Below are 27292 nucleotides of genomic sequence, written 5' to 3'. Positions count from 1 at the left end.
AAAATACTAACACCGATTAATTACGGAAGACAGGAAGAAATGCTAGAAGCTGACTTCAGACACGATTAGTTTTTATTCCGGAGAAATGAAGGAACAGACGAGTTAGCACTGACCCTACGACTTCTCTTAAAAGATGACAGACCTACTTTTATAGCATTTGTTGACTTAGAGGAAGTTTTTGACAGTGTTTACTGGAGCACACTCTTTGAAATTCTGAACGTAGCACAGGAAGGAAAAGACCATTTACAACATGAAAGCAGACGGCGGTTCAAAGAGTTCAGGGGTAAGAAACGGAAGCAGTGCTGAGAAGGACATGAGACAGGGTTGAAGTGTATCCGCGATGTTATTCAGTCCGTACATTGAGCAAGCAGTGAAGTGAACCAAAGACAAATGTGGACAAGGAATTACAGATCAGGAAGACGAAATAAAAACTTTGAGGTTTTGCCGACGACAATGTAATTCTGTCAGACACACCGAAGACCTTGGAAGAACAGTTGAAGGAAATGGACAGTCTTGAAAAGAGGATATAAGATGAACATCAACCAAAGCAAAACAAGGATAATGGGAAGTCATCAAAGTTAATCAGGTGATGTTGAGGGAGTAGATTAGGAAATAAGAGACTTAAAATAGTAAATGATTCGTTTTTTGGGAAGCATAAAACAGATGATGGCTGAAGTAGAGAGGATATACAATGTGGACTCGCAATGGCAAGAACAGCCTTGTTAACATTGAACATCGACTTTAATGTTAGGATTATTTTCTGATAGTTGTTGTATGAAGTGTAGCCTTGTGTGGAAGTGAACCAAGGACGATAAACAAATTAGACAAAAAGAGAACAGCAGTTTTTGAAATATGGTGCTACCGAGGAATGCTAAGGATTAGATGTGTAGATCATGTAAACAATATAATTGTAGAGAAAAGAAATTTGTGGCACAGCTTGACTAATAGAAATTATCGGCTGATGGGCCACGTTCTATGGCATCATAGGATCAGAATGTAGGAGTACAGGGAAATATAGATGGTAAAGATGATGGAGGGACAGCAAGAGATGAATACAGCAAGCAGATTGAAAGGGCGGTAATTTGCAGTAGTTGTTCAGAGATGAAGAGCTTTGCATAAGATGGAGTAACATGGAGACCACTTTTCGGATTGAGTACCACAACAACAACAAAATTGACAGAGATTTATAAATCAGTATCCAAACCGAAACACATTTCCAAAGACAGACGTGAGATGAGGTCTGTGATTTATAATGAAATGCAGACTACATCTGAAAAAAGTGCAAGAAGGTGCAATATCAAGGAAACGAGAACCATTTCAGAATCGCAAAGGTAACCTTAGGCAACAACGAACTTAATCATAGGAGAGGAATACAATAGGAAATGTATGGATAGGTATCAGAGATGGAATAGTGAAGAAAGCAAATGAAACAACAGAGAAAAAGAAAAGCGGCGTTAAGCCTAACTCAGCACACGAAATTTCTTCTTCTTCTGTAGACAGCAATGCCCATCCCGTCTTCACTTTCCATTGCCACCTCGTTCTTGGTCTTCTACGTCCCTTTTCCCCTTGGTTGGTGAAGCACTGCCTGGCTTTGTGTTGTCTCTGTACTGATAAATGGCTCTGAGTACTACGGGACTTAACATCTGAGGTCATCAGTCCCCTAGAACTTAGAACTACTTAAACCTAACTAACCTAAGGACATCACACACATCCATTCCCGAGGCAGGATTCGAACCTGCGACCGTAGCGGTTCCAGACTGAAGTGCCTAGAACCGCTCGGTCACACTGGCACACCGACCTGCTCTATACTCATACCCTGTAGGTGATATTTCAATAAAGTTTTAATTTCTACGTGTCTCGATTAACATTGTGAATATCTAGTTGATTACTAATATCCGCATTTATTGTTTTGTCTTCGCTGGTAACATCTCTGACGTTCCTGCGACAACTCATATCTGTTACTTGTAGTTTTCTTTTATCAGGTTTGCTAGGAATGCCTGAGTCACTTCTACGTAGCACAAAAGGAGTTGCCTCGGTTTTATAAAGTTTTATTTTCGTTTTCTTCGAATTTGTTTAGGTAAGTTTAATTTATCGTTCCACATATTGACTAATACATAAATAGCACACAAAATATTATATGTAATCGACGAGAGGAGAAAATATAGTTTGTAAATGTAGCAAGCAAAATGGAATACACATACCTAAAAATTAGATTTACACCACTTTCGAAATGAACAAAGTGGTCTAGTGGTACTATTTTTGTCTATAAATCGAAACGTCCTGAGTCCGGTCTTCCAACCTCGCCATAGTTTAATTTTTAAATAAAAATCATCGGCATTGGAGGCGGAAAACTTCCTGCATACGAAGTCACCCTGTTTCACACTATGGTATTGTGATAGACGGCGGAAGAGCGGACAGAGGATCACGGCACTCTCTTGCCCTTGGGGTGGGAAACTGCTTCTAAAGGCGAAAGAATCAGCAGTGATAAATGGCATGATGATGCAGAAGGCAATGGAAGCTTCTGCAATAAAGACACATAACGCGTATCGACAGAACATGTGGACTGTAATTGGAAAAGTGTCATGATGATCACTCCGTTGGTAAAAGAATCCAGACTAATCCCCCATTTGGATCTCTGGAAGGGGACAGCCAATGGAGAGGCGATCACGAGAAAAATGTGTAATAACTAGCGAATTGCTAACGTTTTCCATGTTAGGGCGGGGAGTGTCAGATGTTTGAATGTGGTAGGGAAGCTAACAAATGTGAATAACGGAAATGCATATTCTCAATCTAGATACAGTGGTGGTCAATGAACGAAAATGGGAAGAAGACAAGGTTTCTGGACAGATGGGTAGAGGGCAATATCAGCAACAGCAGATAATTGTATAACGGGACTAGGATTGGTTATGAATAGGAGGGTTGCACAGAGACTGAGTTATTGTCAATATAGGGTTCTTCGTTTCGGATCAACAGGAAACCAGAATCGACAACAATAGTTCAGGTATGCACACAGCCATCGCAAGCAGAATATGAAGAGACAGAGAATGTATATGACAATACTGAACGGGTAGTTCAGTAAGTAAATGGAGACGTAAATCTATTAGTCACCAGGGATTGCAATGCGGTTGTAGGGGAAAGATAAGATGAAGGGATTATGGGAGTTGACGTACTTGGTAGTAGGAATGAGAGAGGGGAAAGGTTAATTTAGTTCTACAATAAATTTCAGCTAGTAACAGCGTATAAACTGCACAAGAACCGCAAGAGGAGGTGATATACTTGGGTAAGGCCGGGGGATACGGGGAAGATTTCAGTTAGCTTACATCGTGATCTGACAGGGATTTCGAAAGCAGATATTGGTTTGTAACGCATACCCAGCAGCAGATTTAGACTCAGATCAAAATTTAGTAATAGTAATGAGTAGGCCGAAACTTAAGAGACTAGTCAGAAAGAACCAGTGCAGACATGCTAAGAAAGGAAGAGATACGATTGAAGTTCTTTGAGGCTATAGATACTGATATAATGAATAGCTCAGCAGGCAGAAGGGCAATTACAGAAGATGAGAACAAAGGAAGTAATCACAAAGAAACCATGGGCAACAGAAAAAAAATACTTCAGTTGATCGACGGAAGAAGGAAGCATAAAAATGATCAGGGAAATTCACGAGTACAGAAATACAAATAACTTAAGAATGGGTCCGCAGCTCGTGGTCGTGTGGTAGCGTTCTCGCTTCCCGCGCCCGGGTTCCCGGGTTCGATTCCCGGCGGTGTCAGGGATTTTCTCTGCCTCGTGATGACTGGGTGTTGTGTGATGTCCTTAGGTTAGTTAGGTTTAAGTAGTTCTAAGTTCTAGGGGACTGATGACCATTACTGTTAAGTCCCATAGTGCTCAAAGCCATTTGAACTATTTTTGAACTTAAGAATGAAATAAACAGGAAGTGCAGGAAGTCTAAGGTGAATTGGCTGCATCGAAAAGGTGAAGAATTCGGAAACGAAAGGACTGTCCGAAGGACGCACTCGGTATACAGGAAAGTCTAAATAACCTTCGGTGATACTAAAAGCAAGAGCTTAAACATTAAGAGTGCAATGGGAATTCCACTGTTAAATGCAGAGGAGAGAGCGGATGGATGGAAAGAGTAAATTGAGGGCCAGTATGATGTGAAGGACTTGGGAAATGACGTGATAGAGGACAAAACAGGAGTCGGCGGGATAGAGAGAGAGTATCCGGTATTGGAATTACATTTTTAAGGGGGGTAGGACGTCAAACGGGCCGACTTGGAGCAGGAGAGGCATCACAGGATATTTTAATTCCCAGTGTCTATAATTTTACAAACAAATTCATAAAACTTCGTCAGCAACACCAGGAAGGATTCAGGACTCACACTCTTTGCAGTGTAAGTTCGAAAACATAACAAAATAATTTTTTTACGTGCGAAATTTCATCATTTTTTCACTTACTAATGGCTGCATTTGTTGCTATAGGTACACTTTTCTTCATAAGTTGAAGAGATTCTTCGATGAATTTTGCACAGCATACATATCACACTCACAGGTGTATGAAACTCTAGAATTTATTTAATTTATGAAAAAACGTATGAACTGTTATAATTTAAACTTCATGCTTAGAAAAAACACAAATTTTATTGTTAATTACCTCAATTTTTACCATAGTTTTTGATAGATTTAGAAAATTCTAGAGTTTCATACACCTTCAAGTATGGTTTGTGTGCTGTGCAAAAGTCATCGAAGAATCTGTCTTACTTATAAAGAAAAGTGTCCCTATAGCAACAAATACTGCCATTAGTAAGTGAAAAAGAAGATGAAATTTCACATGTAAAAAAGAATCATTTCGTCATGTTTTCGAACTTCCACTCCTGTGAGTGTGAATTCTGAATCCTTCCTGGTGTTGCTGACGAAGTTTTATGAATTTATTTGTAAAAGTATAGACAGTGGAAATTAAAATGTCCTGTGGTGGCTCTCCTGCTCCAAGTCGGCCCGTTTGACGTCCTCAAAAGAGCTTTGGACGACTTAAGAAGAAATAAGGCAGACGGAATGGATGAAATTTAACCGGAATTTCTGAAATCATTGGGAGGAATGACAACAAGACGACTATTCACGTACGTGTGTACAATTTATAAGGCTGGCGATATACCATCGAATTTTCGTAAATTCCTCGTCCACACAATTCCAAAGACAGCAAGAACATGAGGTACATGGATTACGTAAATTGAAGGAGAAGTTGGGGGGGGGGGGGGAGGAGGAGAGAAAGAAGAGAAAGGGTATCATTGGTATCAGCTGCATCAAGACTTTGAGCGGCTTGAGCGATGATGAATGATGAAGCGTCCTGTGCCAGGACTCGAACCTGGGATAGCCTGCTTGCTAAGCGCTTGCTTTAACCACTGCGACGCGGGGACACAGTGTTTATCTCCATTGCGCCGTCTATCTGAGCACGCCTCTCTGCTGACTCACATTCCCACCTAACGCCACCTGTCGACAGTTCCTGCCGATGTCCACCACGATCGCTGCTTAGAGATTACCGCAGTAGGCCGGAAGTAAGCGTGCATCCGCACTGAATGTGGTGGATCCATTAGCCTTCAAGGCGAATCACTAATATGAATGCGTGAGTCTTGTCTTTCGGACATGTCCGAATAGCAGTCTAGCGATGTCTGAAAGACCTTTTCGTGGAGGGAGGTAGTATTACTTTCTCGATATGATGTCTTCGGCGGCCTAGAGCATCAGGGCTCAGTTTCACTGACTCACAATCCAGAAGTACTCGACTTGCTTAAGAGAGAAACTCCTCATCGCATCCTCCTCAGATTTAATGCTAAAGTGGCACAGTGGATAGCCTGTCAAAGCATGAACACAGATCAAGCATGAAAATAGGAAGAAAGTGTACTGAACTGTGAGAAAGGATGCAAAACGGGCTCAGTGAACGGTCCAGTCTCAAGTTGCGAAACATCGTGCGAACTTCAACAGCCACCATGGCCTCGTGGTTGTGTGGTCACAATGTTGACCCGCAAACCGTGGGATCCATCTTCAAATCTCCCTCGTGCCCGGCTGTTCTTTTTTTTCCACAATTTTTGTTTCCTTCTATAATCCTGGCAATTGTCATACTATACGGTGGCTACAGAATTTGAGCCATGTGGTAAGAATATGTTATCGTCGCTAGTAAATGTGATGAATAGTGAGAGCAGGCGAGATGCTGCATAGACCTCTCACATAAATGAAAACAACAAATAACCGGGTGTGAACTATGTTACAAGAAAGGAATTAAAGAGTAAAAACTTCCAAAACGGCGCGCAAGAGTCATGTAACCTCCCCCTCACTTATGGACCTTATTGACAGTGAAAAATTAAACCGCGTGTGCCTAATGGAAATATGGGAAAAGCAATCGTCACCGAAGTTAATCTGTCGGTAAAGAGGGAGGAAAGGGTTGCATCTAAATGAAAGGAAAAATGCAAATGAAACTGGTGGAAATTAATTTTGAAAAGGGGTAATGTTAATAAAGAAAGTAAATGTGCGGCCGTTACGTTAACACTTAACTAGCGGTAATTGGGGAAAATTACGGACGCCAGTCCTATGGACAATTACTATAGTAACTGAAAAAGAAAGGTCATTACACATATAATTAGCACTGGAAGCGTGGCAACTGAAGGTTGACACGTGTAGTGTGAAAACTGAAAGTTTGTCAGAAGTAATAAATTTCGCTACACTCTGACTTAATTTAGCAAAAGAATTAATAAAACCGGAAAATTGAAAGTTAATTTAGGTACTGAAATTAATAGTGAGCTTTGTTTCTGAAGCACATCGAAATTCAGTAAATTACGGTTAGTCTTGGGATACCTCAACAATAATTTCAAAAGCTACTTGAATCTACGCAATTTAGAAATAAGAGATTTAACTTTGAACTTGAATTAAATGATTCTGGACAGTTAACAATAGTAAAATTTGGTACGTACCAAGCTGAGCTGCAGTCACAGGTAAGCTAAAATACGGTAACAAAACTCGCACTCTTAATTTGTGCTTGTTGTAATCTAAATATTGTAGCCAGCTATGAATACCTTAACTGAACGTTGAAATTAAAGCAGTGAAATCGAATGATATTATTTTAATGCTGGCGTTTGAATTTCAACGACACTCGGGTTCATTCCGGAAAAGGAAGGGACCCTGCTTGGTAATGCAATTGGGACAATGAGCAACAAAGGTTCATGCTACGTTGCTGTAATTTAGTGAGAAAAATTTAAGGGGATACGGAATCACCTATCCCCGCAATGTTAATATATGCCTACTATAGGGAACATTTTCTCACAAACTACTGGAGACAGAGAGGTAAAAATTTTACTGTATGTGCATTCATATGTTACAACAATACTGAAACAACAGTTTATTGTCAAAGTATTTTCTTACAGAGATATTGTACATTTATTTTTAAGTAAATTTTTTCCATCGCTTTTTACTAGACTATCACCCCTAAGTCTTTTGTAAATCAAGTAATTAAAAAATCGTTGTTTCAGTATGTAATAGGGACCTATGTCACTACGTCATAAAAATTTCAGACTTCTAGGTTGACCAGTACCTGAGATAATGTTCCTAGATGAAGTAAAAAGTAAACTTACGGGAAACGGAGAAAGAAGATTAAAACATTCCTGATCCGTAGCTAATACCCCCTTCACAGTCTTCATAATCATCTTCAAGTCTTCTTTTGGCACCCCTCTGCACCTGTCTTGCTTTTTTCACTAATGTCTTGATTATATTATCAGCATGCCTTAGTCTGTGCTGATCTAAAAAGAACATAGCACGTACCGTACGGGAACCAACACACATACCCAACTTTTGAAGGACCTGGCATTTAGTTATATTTCCAAGATTGAAGGTTGCCACAGCATCATACACACCAAAATGTAGTGTATTAATTCCGACAAACACTGTTTTTGGGAGACGATGCCATATCACACTATTCAAGCACTCGTTGGGGTTCTGCGTTTTTCCGTGAAGACATTTCATCAGAAGACTTCTGTCAGCCAGATCTCTGAAAATGGGCTTTATTTCTGCCATGATGGCTGATGGTAGACTGTGGTGGTGAATGTGTTTCTCTCCTGTTGTTAGTCCCCTATTGTATTTACACCAGCTGTTTTCACCTTTGGGGCACAAACCATGTTGTGGATGCTCATCCGTGGATGCGGTGTGGAAATATAAAGCCCATATAGCTCTCCTCATTTCTTCAAGATTGCCTGTATTTTGCCTGATTGCAAGGCCATAGCAGTTCTGAATGTGGTCTATTATGGAATCAGTCAATCTTCCTCTGCCATCCAAGGTTTTCCCATCATCTAGTTTTTTCCCTTTCATAACTGATTTTAGCCTTCTCAGCCTGGCACCCATTCTCTTCTGCACATGTCCTATACATTCAAGTTTGCTTATATTTACACTGTTCCCATATGGTTTGCTTTCCAAAACTTCTTTGAATGCTTTAGAGTCACCATCTCCCAGATATTTGACATAGCGAACATTATACCACTGTGAAGAGCGATGAAAAATTTTCTTCACCCCAGCAACCTCCATGCCACCACTACTACCATAATAATTAGCAATACAGTCATCACTGTGTTCATTTTTCAGCCTGCCTGTGCACCTACAGTATTTAGACATTATTGCAACATCAATAACCTTGCCAGTATCAACACTAGTTGCTGTTACAACACCATTGTTGGAGGTGTGTCCCCTTTTCTGCCACGTGCCATCAAACGCCACTGTGAGGTCACGACTGCCGTCATTTTCTTCCACTGCTTCTTCCACAGCAACCTGCATTGACTTCTGTGCTACATCTTCAACTGCAGATCCTAGTACATAATTGTAAGCTTCAAACTTTGAAGGTGCACTTGGAAGATTTAGAACACCACATAGCATATCACCAGCTGCTTTGCCCTTACCAATTGCTCGCAATCCATAAACTAACCTAATATTTACACTATAAAGTTCAGTTTTCTTGTATCCATTATTTACAGTTACTGAAACCGAACTTGGAAACTTACAGCTGTATTTACAAACACTGCATATTAAATTAAACTGGGCAGCCAGGCCAACATGGGATTCTACTTTCAGAGAAACGTTTCCATGACATTTTTTGCAGCACAAACTGTTTTCAAGAGCTTCACACAATATATTCGTATCAATGAGTTCAAAAACTTCATTCCCTCTATCAAGTAAATTATATTTCTCTTCCAAATCTCTTAGTTTTTTATGAGAAGCACTGTTTTCATTTGGTGTAAGTTCGTTCGGCAAATCAGTAATAAGTGGATTCACATTTTCCAACAGTGATGATGATGAACTGCTTTGCTTTGCTAATGAATCATTATTTCTTTTCTTCTGCCAGTTCACACGCTTTTTAAATACTTTTGCTTTAGCTCTAGGCATTTTCACTGCGAAAAATGAAGCACTAAATACGAAATAACTCAACAACAACTACTTTCTTATATCACACTGTTTACAAAACAGTCCCGCCACAAAGTCAAAGAGTAACTTGAGGAAACCAGAGAGAAACATTTTCGGGCAACTAGTGTATAAATAGTCGCTGGAAACCGGGATATTTGAATTCATGTCACTTTAAAGGTACTGCCAAAAAGTTCATGGTCAGCCACGAGAGACGTGTATAACTAAAGCGCAATACCCGATCTCACAAATATATAAAAATAAAATAGTTATAATTGTAGTAGAGCTATGTATGATACGTCATTTTAAAGAGGAAACATGGCAGAATATAATACGCCAATAAAAAAAATTCGATTTTTTAACCCAAAATCCGATTCCGTATCCCCTTAACAGTTTGAAAAGCTGAGGTCTGCCATACAGTTCTAAAACTTTACGTGCTACCAGTCTTCCTTGTTGGTTGATTGAAGGTTTGAAGTCGTCGATCGAGGAGGTGGCGACAGTCACTCATTGTCGGCCGTCGCTGTTGCAGAAGCTGGATGTTGGCGCGCCTCCTTCTCGACACGGTCTCCAGCCGAAACGGGCTCTTGATGTGTGCCAGTTAACGCTTCCCGTCCGCGACACCGTGTCGGAAACTATCATAGCAAGTAGGGCGCAATTACATGCTGCCAAATCCCGGAAGCGCGGCAACTCGGGGGAGCTACACACAACACACCTGCTCCACTGCCCTACTCCAGCCAGACTCCCTCTGATCTGCCCGCGCTTCACGCGGCAGAGTTCACACTACCAGAGATATCCTAAACACTTTGGTTCTCCACACGACCTATCGATGTAGTCGTTCGATAGCATAGTTTTCCCTAGGCAAGACCCAGCGTAAAAATACAAATAATATTTACAAAATAAACCAATTATACATCGACATAAATGCATAAATATATATATATATATACAAATTGTAAAACAATTACAATATATAAAGACACTGAAATGTCATATCTTCAGGTAGCAATTAAAGGAAAAATCTATAGTACAATAGATGGAAATAGAAGGATATGCATTTCCGGCGTTACAGTCATAACATGTAAAACATGTAGAAAAAATATATAGGAGGTACATACGTCTGGAGGTCCCTTCCTTACACATCACTGTTGGAAACGGACGTTGCACCACGACACAGACACAGACACAAATCTGAATACAGCTAACAGATACGTCCATGAACGGATGGGCATCTCACAATTTTGTGAAACAAGAAAGTCAGGCACGGTGGAGATTTGGTCACGGATCTCCTCGGTCACATTCTAACACCGTGACCCCACAGTCACGACGCAGTGATTACCGAACTTCGCATGATGTTCCTCATCCGTTCACTGTTTTTATTTTGTTTCTTTTTTCACGGTTCAGTACGCCTTCCTCCTGTTTTCATGCCGAATCTGTGTTCAGTTTTTGACGGGATATTCACTGTGCCACCTTACTACTAAATCTGAGGAGGAGGGTGCGATGGAGTTGCTCTTGTTAGGAGCAAGTCACATTTAAAAACATTTCCTTTTCTCGAATTAGTTTTGGTGCATACCACGCTTACGATAAAACATAGTCTGGAGACTCGATGCTGAAAGCTGAGCACTACTTATTCCGTGCATCCTTGCTGCATCCGCTTGGTTGTGCAATTCGTGCTGATTTTCCACAAGCAGCCTGTAATTTTGAAGCCCCGGAACGAAGATTTAACTTATCGATAAAAATATACATTATGTAGCTGGCACACAAGTGTGCAGCTTGGCAATATCACTTCTTCCGTTCTAGTCCGTCGACCCTCGTCATCTATAAACATGCTGTGATACGTGACGCTGTTAATTTGTCCATCCCAGGAATCGAATATCCGACAAAATTTGTTATCAGCCACGTACGGTTTTAAAGTGATCTCCAAACCAGTCATGTATATTAAATTCCTCTACTTCTCAAATTTGGAGCAAGTGAAGCAAACGTTTTTAACGAGTCTGTTAAACGATTGACCTCTTCTATACCCCGAGGACAAAATTAATCACTAGTTCTTATAAATATGGAAAATAATTTAAGGAGCAATTTTCCGGATGCTGTGACATAATAGTGCGCTGAGTACGGATGCATTTTTTATGTGCTCTCCCAACTGCGACGAGGATTAGCTTTAAGGCCTTATGCGAATAAGTGCATCGAATACCAGTCTTCCCGGCAATATTATTCGCAATTGTCCGTATGAAACGAGACCTAAAATTTTAGTTCGTAATTAATCCAAGTTGTTCGAGAAATTTATTTTTTGTTATTATTCAATATTGATTTACTTACCTTATTAACACTCCTCCACGTCCCGCTTTCGGTGCCTAACAAAATACTAAAATATTGTGGTATGTTGTCAAATTTATTTGAGACCATCTCATCACGAGTAAATAAAACACAATTTTTGTCACGTATACGTTTTGCTTATTTTTTTTTTTTTCAACAGGTCTTCAGAGGCAAGGAATATGTACGTATTTTCGCGGATGCTATTTAGTTTCCATTTTAGAAGTTGTATATATAGTGTATAGGTTATAAACAATTCAGGCATTTCATTTTTCTGCGGCATAGGAATAATACAAAGTTCTTGGATGTTGACCTTGTTCTTTTGCTACAGCTGTTCTTCTTCTGATAATTGCTTTTTTAATTAATTATTTTTTCAAAGCATTTGGAATTGAACACGCATTTACGTATTATTTTCTGGATGGTACATCCAAATGCTGAACGTTATTGTCAACTGCTAATTCTGTTTTTGTGGTATCAGTGACCGGTTTGTCTCTCTGTGTGTGTGTGTGTGTGTTTGTGTGTGTATGCGCATAATGTAGAAAATCAGCAAAATGTAGAAAAACAGCCATGTCCATGTTGTGGTTGGCAGGAGAGCCAAAACCGTGTTACTAGAGGAGGCCGAAAGGCACGCGTTTTAGCTCACGCAGGCTGGCGTGTGGTCTGGAACAGGACAAGGAAATCAGAATTTAGAAAAAACGGACGTAGCTGGAGGAATACTTAACTTTAATCCATTAATAATGAACGTCGCTCTTGACGGTACATGATTCACAATATCAATAGTATCTGAATATGGCGCCTTGCTAGGTCGTAGCAAATGACGTAGCTGAAGGCTATGCTAAACTATCGTCTCGGCAAATGAGAACGTATTTTGTCAGTGAACCATCGCTAGTAAAGTCTGCTGTACCACTGGGGCGAGTGCTAGGAAGTCTCTCTAGACCTGCCGTGTGGCGGCGCTCGGTCTGCAATCACTGATAGTGGTGACACCCGGGTCCGGCGCATACTACCGGACCGCGGCCGATTTAAAGGCTACCACCTAGCAAGTGTGGTGTCTGGCGGTGACACCACAGTCCATAAAGCCATTGTTCAAACAAACAACCAGACTCACATAATGTAGACTCTGTACTAAATTTAGTAAAAGAAATAAATAAATAAATACACACACACACACACACACACACACACACACACACACACACTGACCTGCTGCTCTGAGAGAAATAAACATCAATGGTGTGCTACTGACACATGTACTTGGAGGTACCAACCTAAAACACACTACTACTAATAGTTATAATTATTAGTCTGCAAAAGAACTAAATACTAATGAACGTACCGTTGTTCAGTATACTGTCCTCAGCCACCACTAAAAATACTTGCGTACCTAAGATACTGAATACTATATGTACTCGCGCCCGCCCCAGTGTCTCTTGTTCTCGTGAAGCCTGCGCGAGATACACGATCGATGCAGCATAACGGAAACACAGCCGTCCTCTCATGCAGCTTCTTTGAATATAACCAGTGACGTGTGGCGAGAACTACGTAATCTTTTATGTGACATTCCCATTCAAGTTACCAACGAAGCTCTGTTATATCATCATATTACCAGTAACGACGTATGAAATTTCTGGCATTACTTCTCTGGGTTGTCTAGGTGGCTGTTGACATCTGTACGTGATCAGCAATCCAAACGTGGGAGAAATACTTAAGATTTTGTCGTACCAATGTTTCGTTTCCTATTTCCTTTACAGTTCCACTGCGCATTCCCAGAAACCGTTCTACGAATCTTGCCATTCTTGTTACGTGTTTCACATGCTCATTTCACTGGATGTCTCACCTTAGTATCACCCCCTACGTGCCTATAACATGTGATCACCTCCAGATATTCAACATTATTCTTCTAATCACATATTAACGCCCTTATTCTCTTCTTGGTAATTAAGTGTTTATTGAAAATCACAGATTCTTAATAACTCTAACAAGACATTTCTGGTTTTACATGCTAAAAGATAATGTTTTGTGTGTACCTTTCGTGAATTCCTAATATCTACCTTTGATTTATAACGACTGAAAGAGTTGAATGAAAATAAGCCGCCAAGTCCGAATGGAATCCTATCTCGCTTTTAGAAAGAGTATTGTACCGTTCTGGGCCCTTACTTAGCTTTTGTTTATGGCGATCCTCTTGCCCAGCGCAAAATCCCTAGCGACTGAGAAAAACAGCAGGTGACACTTGTATGTATATCACGTGGGTAAAAGAACGGATGCACAAAGCCATAGACCAATACTCTTACATCGGTTTGCTGCAGAGTTCTTCAACGTACGCTCACTTCGCATAGACGGATACCAGTTCGATTTTACACAGAGTACGCGAAGTAACTTGCCCGCCTTCTTGCAGTGGTGTACCGTAGGACTCTAGAAGAGCGTAGCGTTCCAAAAGATTGGAAAAGGGCACAGGTCATCCCGTTATCAGGAACGGCCGTCGAACAGATGTGCACGAGTATAGACCTATATCTGTAACGTCTATCAGTTGTAGAATTTTGGAACACGTATTATGTTCGAGTATAATGACTTTTCTGGAGACTAGAAATCTACTCTGTAGGAATCAGCATGGATTTCGAAAAAGACGATCTTGTCTAACCCAGCTCGCGCTATTCGTCCACGAGACTCAGAGGGCCATAGACACGGTTCCCAGGTAGATGCCGTGTTTCTTGACTTCCGCAATGCGTTTGATAAAGTTCCCCACAATCGTTTAAAGAACAAAGTAAGAACATACGGACTATCAGACCAATTGTGCGGTTGGGTTGAAGAGTTCCTAGATAACAGAACGCAGCATGTCATTTTCAATGGAGAGAAGTCTTCCGAAGTAAGAGCGATTTCAGGTGTGCCGCAGGGGAGTGTTGTAGACCATTACTATTCACAACATATATATATATATATATATATATATATATATATATATATATATATATATATAAATGGCCTTGTGGATAACACTGGATGTTCATTGAAGCTTTTGCGGATGATGCTGTAGTATATCGAGGCGTTGTAACAATGGAAAATTGTATTGAAATGCATGAGGATCTGCAACGAATTGACGCATGGTGCAGGGAATGGCAATTGAATTTCAATGTAGACAAGTGTAATGTGCTGCGAATACATAGAAAGAAAGATCTGTTATTATTTAGCTATAATATAGCAGGTCAGCAACTGGAAGCAGTTAATTCCATACATTATCCGAGAGTAGACATTAGGAGTGATTTAAAATGGAATGACCATATAAAATTAATCGTCGGTAAAGCAAACGCCAGACTGAGATTCATTGGAATAATCCTAACGAAATGCAGTCCCAAAACAAAGGAAGTAGGTTTACAGTACACTTGTTCGCCCACTGCTTGAATACTGCTCACCGGTGTGGGATCGTGGGATCCGTACCAGATAGGGCTGATAGAGGAGATAGAGAAGATCCAGAGCAGCGCGCTTCGTTACAGGATCATTTAGTAATCGCGAAAACTTTACTGAGATGACAGATAAACTCCAGTGGAAGACTCTGCAAGAGAGACGCTCAGTAGCTCGGTACGGGCTTTTATTGAAGTTTCGAAAATATACCTTCACCGAGGAGTCAAGCAGTATATTGGTCCATCCTATGTATATGTCGCGAAGAGACCATGAGGATAAAACAAGAGAGATTAGAGCCCACACAGAGGGAGGTATACCGACAATCTTTCTTTCCACGAACGGTACGAGACTGGAATAGAAGGAAGAACTCATAGAGGTACTCAAGGTACCCTCCGCCACACACAGTCAGGTGGCTTGCGGAGTTGGGTGTAGATGTAGATGTAGATGGAAGGGCTTCTATCCACAAACCAGCACAGTTTTACAAAGGATCTCGCGGGCGAAACTCAACAAGGGCGTTTCTTATATAATATACTGCGAACTATGGATGAAGTGAGGACAGGCAGATTACACTTTCATAGATTTCCGGAAAGTGTTTGATACGGTACCCTACTGTAGATGATAAGAAAGACAAGACCATATGGAGTAGATTGTTGATACGTGAAGGTCTCGAAGACTTCCTGCATAACAGAACCAAGTACGTTGTACTCGACGCCGAGTGTTCATCAGAGACAAGGGTATCGCCAGGAGTGCACCAGGGAAATATGGTGATACCGCTGTTATTCTTTAAGTACATAACCGATCTGACAGACAGTCTGATCAGCAATTTGCTAGCTTGCAGATGATGCTGTGGTGTACGGGAAGGTAACGTCGTTGAGCGACTGTGACTTAGACAAAATTTATAGCTGCTGTGATGAATAGCAGCTAGCTCTAAATGTAAAAAAACGTAAGTCAGTGTAGATGAATAGCTAGGGCAAGCACATAGCGTTAGAATACAGGGTTAATAAAGTACTGCTTGACACAGTCACATCGATTAAATATCTATATGTAAAGCTACAAAGCAATATGAAATGCAATGAACATTCAAGAACTGCTATAAGGAAGGCGAACGACGTATTCAGAGAACTGGAGGAAAGTATGGTTTATGTCTAAGGAAAGCCACATATAAGAGTCTGACTCGACCTGTTCTCGAGTACTTCTCGAGTGTTTGGAACCCTACCAGGTTGTATTAAAGGAAGACATCGAAACAATTCCGAGGCGTGCTGCTAGATTATTTGCCGGTAGGTAATCCCTGGAGAGACAACGACATTCTTTACAAGGAACAATATTGAGAGTATTCAGGCAAGCGGCACTTGAAGCTGACTGCAGAACGATTCTACTGCCACCAACGTAGGTTTCGCGCAACTGCCGCGGAGGTCAGAGATATTAGGACTCGTACGGTACCATACAGATAGTCTTTTTTCGCTCACTCTAATTGCAAGTGGAACACGAAAGGAAATATCTAGTGCTGGAACAAGGTATCTTCCGCCACTCGCCTTATGGTGGCTTGGAAGTATAGATGTGGCTGTAGAAATTCATAGCATTCGTCGGTTGAAATCGTGAACTATCTTTAGCATCACTTTTAGTGAAAAATGTTCATACTTTTCCTGAATACCTGTATCATATATCAGTGTAAAATTGATTTAAAAGCACCTCCCAGTTATGAACTGTCTACTCTAATTTCCGAAGCACTGTTCACCGTTCAATAACCGGTCTTATCAAGTGACAGCCGGCCAGTTCCATGTCATTTGCAGACGGTTATCGTTAAAACGGATACTGTAAGGGGGCGTTAATACTTGCTGAGGTTGTTCGTGGCAAGACGTAACCAGTCGGCTCGCAGAGAGTGACCCGTTTGTAAGTAGCACAAACACTTCTGGATGCGAGAGTCAGTAAAACTGAGCCCTGATTCTAAAGATTGCCGTGGGGCATCGGATCCTGAAGGCAGCTATTACCTCTCTCCACGAAAGCGTCTTCCGGACATCGCTAGATCTCGTTCTCCAGTTAAGAACAAATCTTCATCCCCTTGTGGAGCAGTTGTTCACTGTATTCTTCATACTCTCCTACGAGGAACAGTCACAAATACCCAAAATTTACGATATGCGGCAGAGAGACAGCTTCTGTCATTGCGCTACGTAACTCTTCTGGCTTTACTATCCTGCACTGCAAAAAATGGTCGCCATCATGGTTATATGTCACCATGAAGTCACGCCGAAATTTTGGTCACGATTTAGGCCTTATGCTTAAAATACACTGATTCATATGTCTTAGAGAGGCCCGAGTCCCGCTCTTTCGTACAGAAAGGACACAGTTTTAGTTCGTGGAGAAATAATGATGGACTTTTACACAGGATGCGCTGCTTTTCTGTGCCTCTACTTGTTTGATTTCTGACAAAGAGGAATTTCTTGACACCGAGTATAAATGAAATAAGTTTATTGTTACAAGTCACCGTTCATTTATCTCCACAATTCATTTCAAAGGTTTAAACCTCCATCATCAGGTGGATTTACATTTGTTAGTATGACATGTGGGTGTGTTGTGTTAAGATTTTTTGGAGGAACTTGTGCACGGTGTAGAGGAGAAACAAAACACTCTTTCAGAATATGGATTTGGCCTTCTTTTGACAAAAAAGTAAACGTATATCTAAAGGTAAAAATAAAATAAGGAAAATGGTGTACCTCCAGTGATCACTGGTTCCTTTCGCTGTCGTGACACATCACATGTATACTGAATATTTTTAATGTTAGATATACGTTTAGTTTTTTGTCAATTGAAGTCCAAATCCATGTTCTGAAATAGTGTTTCGTTTCTCCACTATACAGTGCCACAAATTCCTCCAAAAAATCGTAACACAACACGTACACATGTCATACTAACAAATTATAAATTCGCCTGTTGATGGAGGTTTAAACCTTTAAAACGAGTCATGGAGATAAATAAGTAGTGACTGGCAAAAGGAAATTTGTTGTTTCATTTAATGTCTGTAACAGTTACAGTGAAGTCTAACCTGAAATGTTCGCATTTAAACCGAGTATAAATGTAAGTTAGGTATTGTCTTTTATTTTTGACTCAATCACTTTTTATGATACAATCATAACCAGTTTTGGCCTTAAAATGCCCTCTTGAGATGCTGTATGCGGCATTTGAGGAACAATTGTTCATGCGTTCTCAGCTGTTAACAACTCATTTGTTCATCAAATGCCACCGGTAGCATCTGAAGATGGTCTTGCAAGGCCGAAAATGGTTCGTATTGTACCATATGAAACGTGACTGAGACAAAAATAGAAAATAAGACCTTAAAATAAGTGATTCGCTGTCTCCGCAAACAGAATATCGTTTCTTCTAAAATTAATATAAGTGCTAGGAACTTTTTCTGTAGCTCCTTCAACGCTGTCCATTCTTGTATGGACGTGAAACGTGGGCTGTGAATATAGCTGATACGGGTAAAGTAGAAACTTTTGAAACGTGGTGCTACAGAAGAATGTTGAAGATTAGATGGATGGATGGAATGAGTAAACAAGAGATACTGAATCGAATTGAGAAACGAAATTTGTGACAAAACTTGATTAAAAGGTAGGTTGGTTGATAAGGCACATTCCAAAGCATGAAAAATAATGGTTCAAATGGCTCTGAGCACTATGGGATTTAACATGAGAGGTCATCAGTCCCCTAAAACTTAGAACTACTTAAACCTAACTAACCTAAGGACATCACACGTATCCATGCCCGAGGCAGGATTCGAACCTGCGACCGTAGCGGCCACATGGCTCCAGACTGAAGCGCCTAGAACCGCACGGCCACACGGCCGGCCAAAGCATGAAAGAATGTTCAGTTTAACAGTGGATGGAGGTGTATATGGTTAAGATTGTAGAGGGAGGCCAGGGCTTGGCTATAGATAGAAGATTCAAAGATGAACAGTTTGCAATAGTTCTTCAGAATGAAGCGACATGTGCTGCGTAGACTACAGTGGATAGCGCCATGAAAGCAGTGTTAGTACAATGACGACCACAATATTCCTCTGATATGGACTATGCACAACATATGGACTGTGGTGTGTGTGTGTACAGTACTTACGTTAGAAAACTGAGCACAAACGTTGTGCAACTAGGTGATAACGCTACATTCTTGATAAATATTCAGTAGAGCTGCTTAGGGCGGCTACTTTGTGAGGCATAGGTTTAGCTCCTGTGGAAGCTATTTGTAGGTGTGGGACTTCACAAGGCATGGCTTGCATCTCAATAGGAAAGGGATGGGGAAAGTGGTTGGGATGATAGCAAAATCTTGAAGGGGGGAGAGGCACTGGAACTCATGGGAGTACCTCAATTTTAGGTTAAGATCAGTGTCCAATGATTTAACATTGAATGAAATTAAGCTTATTGAGATTCTAAGATAGGCAGGTACTAGAGATATTAAAATATTACAAGATTCCAACAAAAGTACAGTTGGTTGGTTGGTTGGTTGGTGTGGGGAAGGAGACCAGACAGCGTGGTCATCGGTCTCATCGGATTAAGGAAGGATGGGGAAGGAAGTCGGCCGTGCCCTTTCAGAGGAACCATCCCGGCATTTGCCTGGAGTGATATAGGGAAATCACGGAAAACCTAAATCAGGATGGCCGGACGCGGGATTGAACCGTCGTCCTCCCGAATGCGAGTCCAGTGTCGAACCACTGCGCCACCCCGCTCGGTCAAAAGTACAGTGAAAAATAATGTTTGCATATTGTATCAGAACATCAGAGGATTAAAAGACGAAGTAGATGACCTTTTTTTTTTTGCTTATGAGGTTAACAAACATAGGGTGGAATGCATGTACTATGCCTGTCTGAACATCCTATAGTCACAGATACAGAATGTGTAGATGTAAGAGGACATACGCTTTCAGCACATGTAGGTAGAGACACTATTAAGAGAGGAGGAGTTGACATATGTGCTAAAATTTATCACAGTGTGAAAATTTAGAAACTAAAAGAATTTATGCAGAGCAATATATATAAGTATGTGCATATCAGCTAGAGCTAAATAATGATACTTTTATAATTGTAGTTGTGAATAGGTTCCCATTGGGAAATTTTCAGCTATGTTTGAAAAAACTTGGATTCTTTGTTGTACTGTCTGTCAGACATAGGAAAGAAAATTATTTTTTCTGGGGATTTCCATGTAAATTTTCTGAAAGAGTCCAGTAGAAAGCTTGACCTTGAGTTATTACTTTGTTCTTTCAGTTTGACGTTAGCAATTGATTTTTCTATTCAGGTGTTGCAGGAAACCAGCACACTGATAGATAACGTTTTATAGACCAAGATATATTTAGTCAAATAAAAACTTTTCCTGTTTAGAAAGATGTGTCTAATCATACGCACAGCTAGTAACGATATATGACGTAGTTCCATACAGCTATGCAAAACAGGGAACCTGATGCTAATTTAAAGTTTAGCTTACTTAGCGATACCTTCGTGAGTATATTTGAAAACTCTTTCCCTAGGAAAACAGTAAAAAATAATTGCAAGAAACCAGCTAAAAGCCCTTGGCTTTCTAAATGGATAAAAATATGTTGCAAACAGAAAAGGGGAATTATGCTGTAGCTAGAAGGAGTAATGCTCCAGAAACAATGAAACATTATACACTGAAGAACAAAAAAAGCTAGTACACCTGCCTAATATCGTGCAGGGCCACTGCTTTCATATGGCATTATATTTTGGGGCAATTCAACGTTAAGAGAAAAAGTATTCATTGGACAAAAGCGTGTAATCAGAATAATTGCTAGAGCCCAACCGAGATCGCCCTGCAGATATAAGGAGCTTGGATTATTCACAGTTCCTTCCCAATACATATACTCAGGTATGAAATTTGTTGTTAATAAACCATAGCAATTCAGGACTTATAGCAAAGCACATAACTACCACACAGAAGAAAGGATGGTTTTTCACTGTTCTGGGTTAAATCTGACTTTGGCACAGAAAGGGGTGAATTACGCTGCCGAACAAATCTTTGGTCATTTGCCAAATAGTATTAAAACTCTGACGGGTAGGCAACGAATAATTAAAAAAATTAATTTTTTTCTTTGAATGACAACTCCTACTCAATATATGGATTTTCACATTTGAAGTAGTAACAGCAAAAAAAAAAAAAAAAACAAAAAAAAAAAAAAAAATGCAGAAAATATTGTGTAATGAAAACTTATGTTACACTGACAGGCGTATTCACGAACTATGGAGCAGGTATTCATGTAATATAATGTAGGGCCCACATACGGTAGCGTCACATACTAACGACGCTAATATAAATTAAAAAATTAAAACCAATATATAAAAAACTGCACATCTTGCAAACCATTACATGTTTGACATCCGCTTCAACTGCTTCAATCAACTGAAGTACACGAGACTGTATTTGATTTTCTCTCCGAAAATCCCCACCTTTCATGTTATTTACCTTTCTCATGCCGTTATCACAGATAGAATTAACAACAACGAGACGTGGATGCAAGCGGTCCTCTCTTTTATTGAAAGAGTTCCTTTTCTCAATTTACCTCTTCATCAAGCGTGGTCCACAAAAACATTTTTATCGGCATTTGTTTGCATCCCACAAGCGGCCAGAGTCTGCAGCTGACGCCAACCAAACTCGTAATTCGACCGTCACGACTGCTAATTGTTTTTTCCTCAGCTTGTCAACACCAGCAGTTCCATTTAGTTGTCTACTTGGCGCAGCTGTTCTCAGAAAACACGTGTTTCACCGTACAGCCTTCGTTAACAGGAAGTCAAGCACAAATGTTTTCTGGAGAACTCTGCTCTTTTGTCTCTCCCTAGAAAGTTTAATTTTTGCAACCAGTATTTTTAGACTGGAGTCGCTGTTATTGCCACTATAGGTAATGTTCCCACACATTTCATGAGCTTCGCTGTCCAATAAGCTAGCGTTACCTTTCCAATGGTTCAAATGGCTCTGAGCACTATGGGACTTAACATCTGTGGTCATCAGTCCCCTAGAACTCAGAACTACTTAAACCTAACTAACCTAAGCACATCACACACATCCATGCCCGAGGCAGGATTCGAACCTGCGACAGTAGCAGTCCCGCGGTTCCGGACTGAGCGCCTAGAACCGCTAGACCACCGCGGCCGGCGTTACCTTTAATGACGACGTACCGCAGTGTGAAAGTATTCAGAGGGGGATACGACATCGAACCATGGAACTCACGAAGACCATTATGTTGCAAAGAACGTCCTTAAATGAGCAAAATTTATATTTTACGCATATTTAAGAAGAGTGCATCAGGAGATAAGATTCGTTGCACCAGATATTAAAGCTGTCCAGTTCCGAAGCTCAGTGCCCAGCGAGTTGCCTAGAATGTGGAGAACCCAGGTTCGATTACCGGCACTGCTGGGTATTTTTCCTTGGTGGACAGACTGGAATGTGGTGCACTAAGCCTCGTGATACCAATCGAGGAGATGTCTGGGTGAGGAATAGCGACTTCAAGGTCAAGAAGCTAAAAAAGGCCGAGAGATCGATATGCTCTCACCACACTCCTTCATATTGCATACAGTGATGCCACTGGCAAAGGACCACACGGCGCTCGGCCTGTCATCACTGGCTCATCAGGGCCTGAACGCGAGGTTATTCGTTTCTTCATCAAGTTAAGGTACGTTTCTGTTCCATCTGCAGATGGTATAAGGGAAGAATAATGTCTCATAAAACTCTCTAAGAGGTGTTTTTTGGCACACATTTATCTTCACGATATCTCTTATTTATTTTACCCCGATCAGATCAGGGCCTACGGGTTCTCTCTTACATCGGATCAAGGTTTATCACATACAATAGCTTCTTTTCATACCTTAGTTATCTAAGATACGACAATAACTTCAGTATGACAAACAGTAATGAGACGATTTGAGTTTCTGTAGATACCGTGTGAATAAATAGTAGCCGGCCGGAGTGACCGAGCGGTTCTAGGCGCTACAGTCTGGAACCGCGCGACCGCTACGGTCGCAGGTTCGAATACTGCCACGGGCATGGATGTGTGTCATGTCCTTAGATTAGTTAGGTTTAAGTAGTTCTAAGTTCTAGGGGACTGATGACCTCAGAAGTTAAGTCCCATAGTGCTCAGAGCCATTTAATAAATACTACAGACAAAGAGTTAATAAAGTTAATACCGGCAATATTCCTACTACGGCAGCTGCTGACCTCAATAATGATTATAATAACAACAACAAGAATAATGATAAAAGACAAGGGATGACCTGAAGCTTGTCATAAATGCACAGGAGGCAACTGCCATGTGCTTCTTAGACCTCAGGAAAGCCTTTGATACTGCCCATACTCAGCAGCCTAAAAATGGATATCAAACGATCTAGACCGCAAAAACACCTATTTGCATAGTAATCGGTTCCGGTCAGTATTTTACCATCCTAAAACCCTCAGAGCATGATTGTAGGCGGAGGCGATGAATGGAGCGGGTATTGTCACTGCACGCAAATGAATTGCCCAAATACTGACCGAAATCGGTTGCCATCGAAATAAATGTTTTTGCGGTAGTGACTGTTTGTAATCCATTTTTAAACTGCTTTCAGCCAGACCGCTGTTTTTAATCGAATGTTCGAAAATGTTAGCAGCCTAAATATATCACCAACTGCAATGCCATTGTTTCGCATATATTAACGTGTCGCTAGCAATGCGCCATGTCCGACGCCGTGAAATCACAATGGAAGCAGGTAGAATCAGGCGTCTCACAGAGTTCGGTGGTAGCTCCTACACTCTTTTCATTACATCCAAATGATGTGACATCAGTCTTGTTCTACTGCAAATGTCACATGTATGCTGGCCAACTCCTGCTACACTTAAGTGGAAAACCAATAAACCTGAAGACAGATATCGAGAATCTCAATACCTATCTGTGTGCACTATCAAAATAGGTGCAGGATATAGTGTTAAAGTCAGCCCTCCCGAAACACAAGCGGTTCTGGTTGGTCGTCCCACGCTCATTAACCAGAAATATTGGCAATCCTTATCATCTTTAATCGTAAAAGGGACAAATATCAACTTCTCTCCTTCGGCAAAGGTCTAGGAGTAATAGTAGAGGAAAATCTAAATTAGACCGAGCACATAACTGCCTGTGTATCCAAACTTTACAAAACCTGAAAAGCTATTCACTCCTGAACCGCAAAAGAAACTCGCACAAACACTTACTCCCTGTTATTCATTACAGCGATTTACCCTGCAGTTTAATAAGCCACAGACGAATGGAAACACTAGTAGAAGCCAACCTTGGGGAAGATCAGTTTGGATTCCGTAGAAATATTGGAACACGTGAGGCAATACTGACTTTACGACTTATCTTAGAAGAAAGATTAAGGAAACGCAAACCTACGTTTCTAGCATTTGTAGACTTAGAGAAAGCTTTCGACAATGTTGACTGGAATACTCTCTTTGAAATTCTAAAGGTGGCAGGGGTAAAATACATGGAGCGAAAGGCTATTTACAATTTGTACAGAAACCAGATGGCAGTTATAAGAGTCGAGGGACATGAAAGGGAAGCAGCGGTTGGGAAGGTAGTGAGACAGGGTTGTAGACTCTCCCCGATGTTATTCAATCTGTATATTGAGCAAGCAGTAAAGGAAACAAAAGAAAAATTTGGAGTAGGTATTAAAATCCATGGAGAAGAAATAAAAACTTTGAGGTTTGCCGATGACATTGTAATTCTGTCAGAGACAGCAAAGGACTTGGAAGAGCAGTTGAATGGAATAAACAGTGTCTTGAAAGAAGGATATAAGATGAACATCAACAAAAGCAAAACGAGGATAATGGAATATAGTCGATTCAAGTCGGCAGATGCTGAGGGAATTAGATTAGGAAATGAGACACTTAAAGTAGTAAAGGAGTTTTGCTATTTGGGGAGCAAAATAACTGATGATGGTCGAAGTAGAGAGGATATAAAATGTAGACTGGCAATGGCAAGGAAAGCGTTTCTGAAGAAGAGAAATTTGTTAACATCGAGTATAGATTTAAGTGTCAGGAAGTCGTTTCTGAAAGTATTTGTGTGGAGTGTGGCCATGTATGGAAGTGAAACATGGACGATAAATAGTTTGGACAAGAAGAGAATAGAAGCTTTCGAAATTTGGTGCTACAGAAGAATGCTGAAGATTAGATGGGTAGATCACATAACTAATGAGGAGGTATTGAATAGAATTAGGGAGAAGAGGAGTTTGTGGCACAATTAGACAAGAAGAAGGGACCGGTTAGTAGGGCATGTTCTGAGGCATCGAGGGATCACAAATTTAGCATTGGAGGGCATCGTGGAGGTTAAAAATCGTAGAGGGAGACCAAGAGATGAATACACTAAGCAGATTCAGAAGGACGTAGGTTGGAGTAAGTACTGGGAGACGAAGAAGCTTGCACATGGTAGAGTAGCATGGAGAGCTGCATCAAACCAGTCTCAGGACTGAAGACCACAACAACAACAACGACACCCTGCAAGTCATTGCTCCGGAAATCTCACGGCGTCCTAAACTGGTTATGAATGGCTGCGTTTTGCTACCAAACATGCAGCTAACCTGGCTGCGTGCAGACACCCTCCGCCTTCTCTACTGTGTTCTCAACGAATACTGTCCTCCGTAGCTCCCCTCGACCTCGACCTTAACGCTCTGATTTGAACAATGTTGCAGACACAGCTGTACCCATCAGAGCAATATCCTTCCTGTCCCACTCCATAGTTCAGCCAAGTCCTTCTCACTAGCAGGAAACCGACTGCGGAATAACCTCCCGCGTTATATTAGAGAACTAAAAAACATCTCCACCTTCGGAGGACTGTTAACGACGTATCTACTAAAGCCATAATAAGGATGACTATTGTGCCTCTACACACTTGTTACCCTTGTACATCCTTTGTTCGAAACCGATCTTCCTCTTCCCCTAGTATTCTTAGCTTTTGCAGTCTCCTTAAATTTCGTTTTCCAGAACTCGCTATCTCAAAAAATATGTGTCGTCTACACATTTAAGTTATTTTTATGTTTGTCACTATAGTTATTGTTATTATAGCCAAGATTATTGTCACTACTCTTATTGCTGTTATTAGAGTAAGTGGCAACAGCTGCTGTAGTACAAGAACTGTCAGCATCAACGTTATTAATATTCGTAGTCAGTAGTATTTACTCACATTGCCGCTTCGGGCACTCAAATCATTTTAATACTATTTGTCATATTAGAATTGTTATTTCTTTAGGAAACTATGATGTTACAAAAGGTGAAACCCTTGTTTGATGTGGTCCCAATCAAATCAGGGTTCAATTAATAAATCAGTAAAATAAAAAGAAAGCAGTGGTAAATAGAAAAGAAGTTTTAGGTGTCCAAAATAGCTAGTTTCTGATACAGCAATTTCTGGGGAACAGAAATTTTTGTAGAGTGCACCAATTAAGCATACAGGGAAAAGAGGAAGATCAACCTGGAAAGACGGATATAAAGGCGTAAAGAGTGCGTTACAGATTCAGTGTTAATCATTATCGTTCCTTTAGTAAAAATGTCATTATTTGTCTTTTGAAACTGGAGACGTTATCCAGTTTCTTAATACAAAGAGCGACTTTGTTCCAGCGTCGAGCTCCTGCTACTGGGAAGGACATGGAGCAAGTGGCTGAGCGATCGAGTGAGACAGAAAGGATTTTGCTCTGATGGCATCGGGTGCGTCTGCCATGTTGTTCAGACAAGAGCGTTGATGGGACAGTAAAGGAGATAGAGGGTATGAAATTCTCTGCGTTTGTCTTCACGCAGCCGGGATAGCTGTACACGTGATGATGAAATATGATCAAAGGGTCGAACGTCAGGCGTTAATAACCAGTTGCAGTCGTGCCTTCCTTGTAAGAGCTTGCTGTAATAATTGGAAGAGTATGTTTTTGTACAAGTTTCTTTATCAGGTGAAGAGGGACGAGTTGTTTATAATGTCGTAGGTCATGAAGAGATCCTGATGACTATTTTTAGAGTGCAAATCCGCGCTCAATCAAATTTAGGTTTTCATCTGTTATTAATTCTGTTTCCTGAAGGTGAGAAATTGATATTTGTCCCATTTATGATTAAAAATGGTAAGGATTCCTGATACTTCGGTCAAATGAGCCTAGGATGACCAATTAGTGCCGCTTGTGTTTTGTACTGGTTGATGTT

Source organism: Schistocerca americana, chromosome 7 (genome assembly GCF_021461395.2).
Source record: "Schistocerca americana isolate TAMUIC-IGC-003095 chromosome 7, iqSchAmer2.1, whole genome shotgun sequence".
NCBI classification, from domain to species: domain Eukaryota; kingdom Metazoa; phylum Arthropoda; class Insecta; order Orthoptera; family Acrididae; genus Schistocerca; species Schistocerca americana.
The sequence above is the reverse complement of the archived record's forward strand: the minus strand, read 5'-3'. Positions refer to the sequence as shown.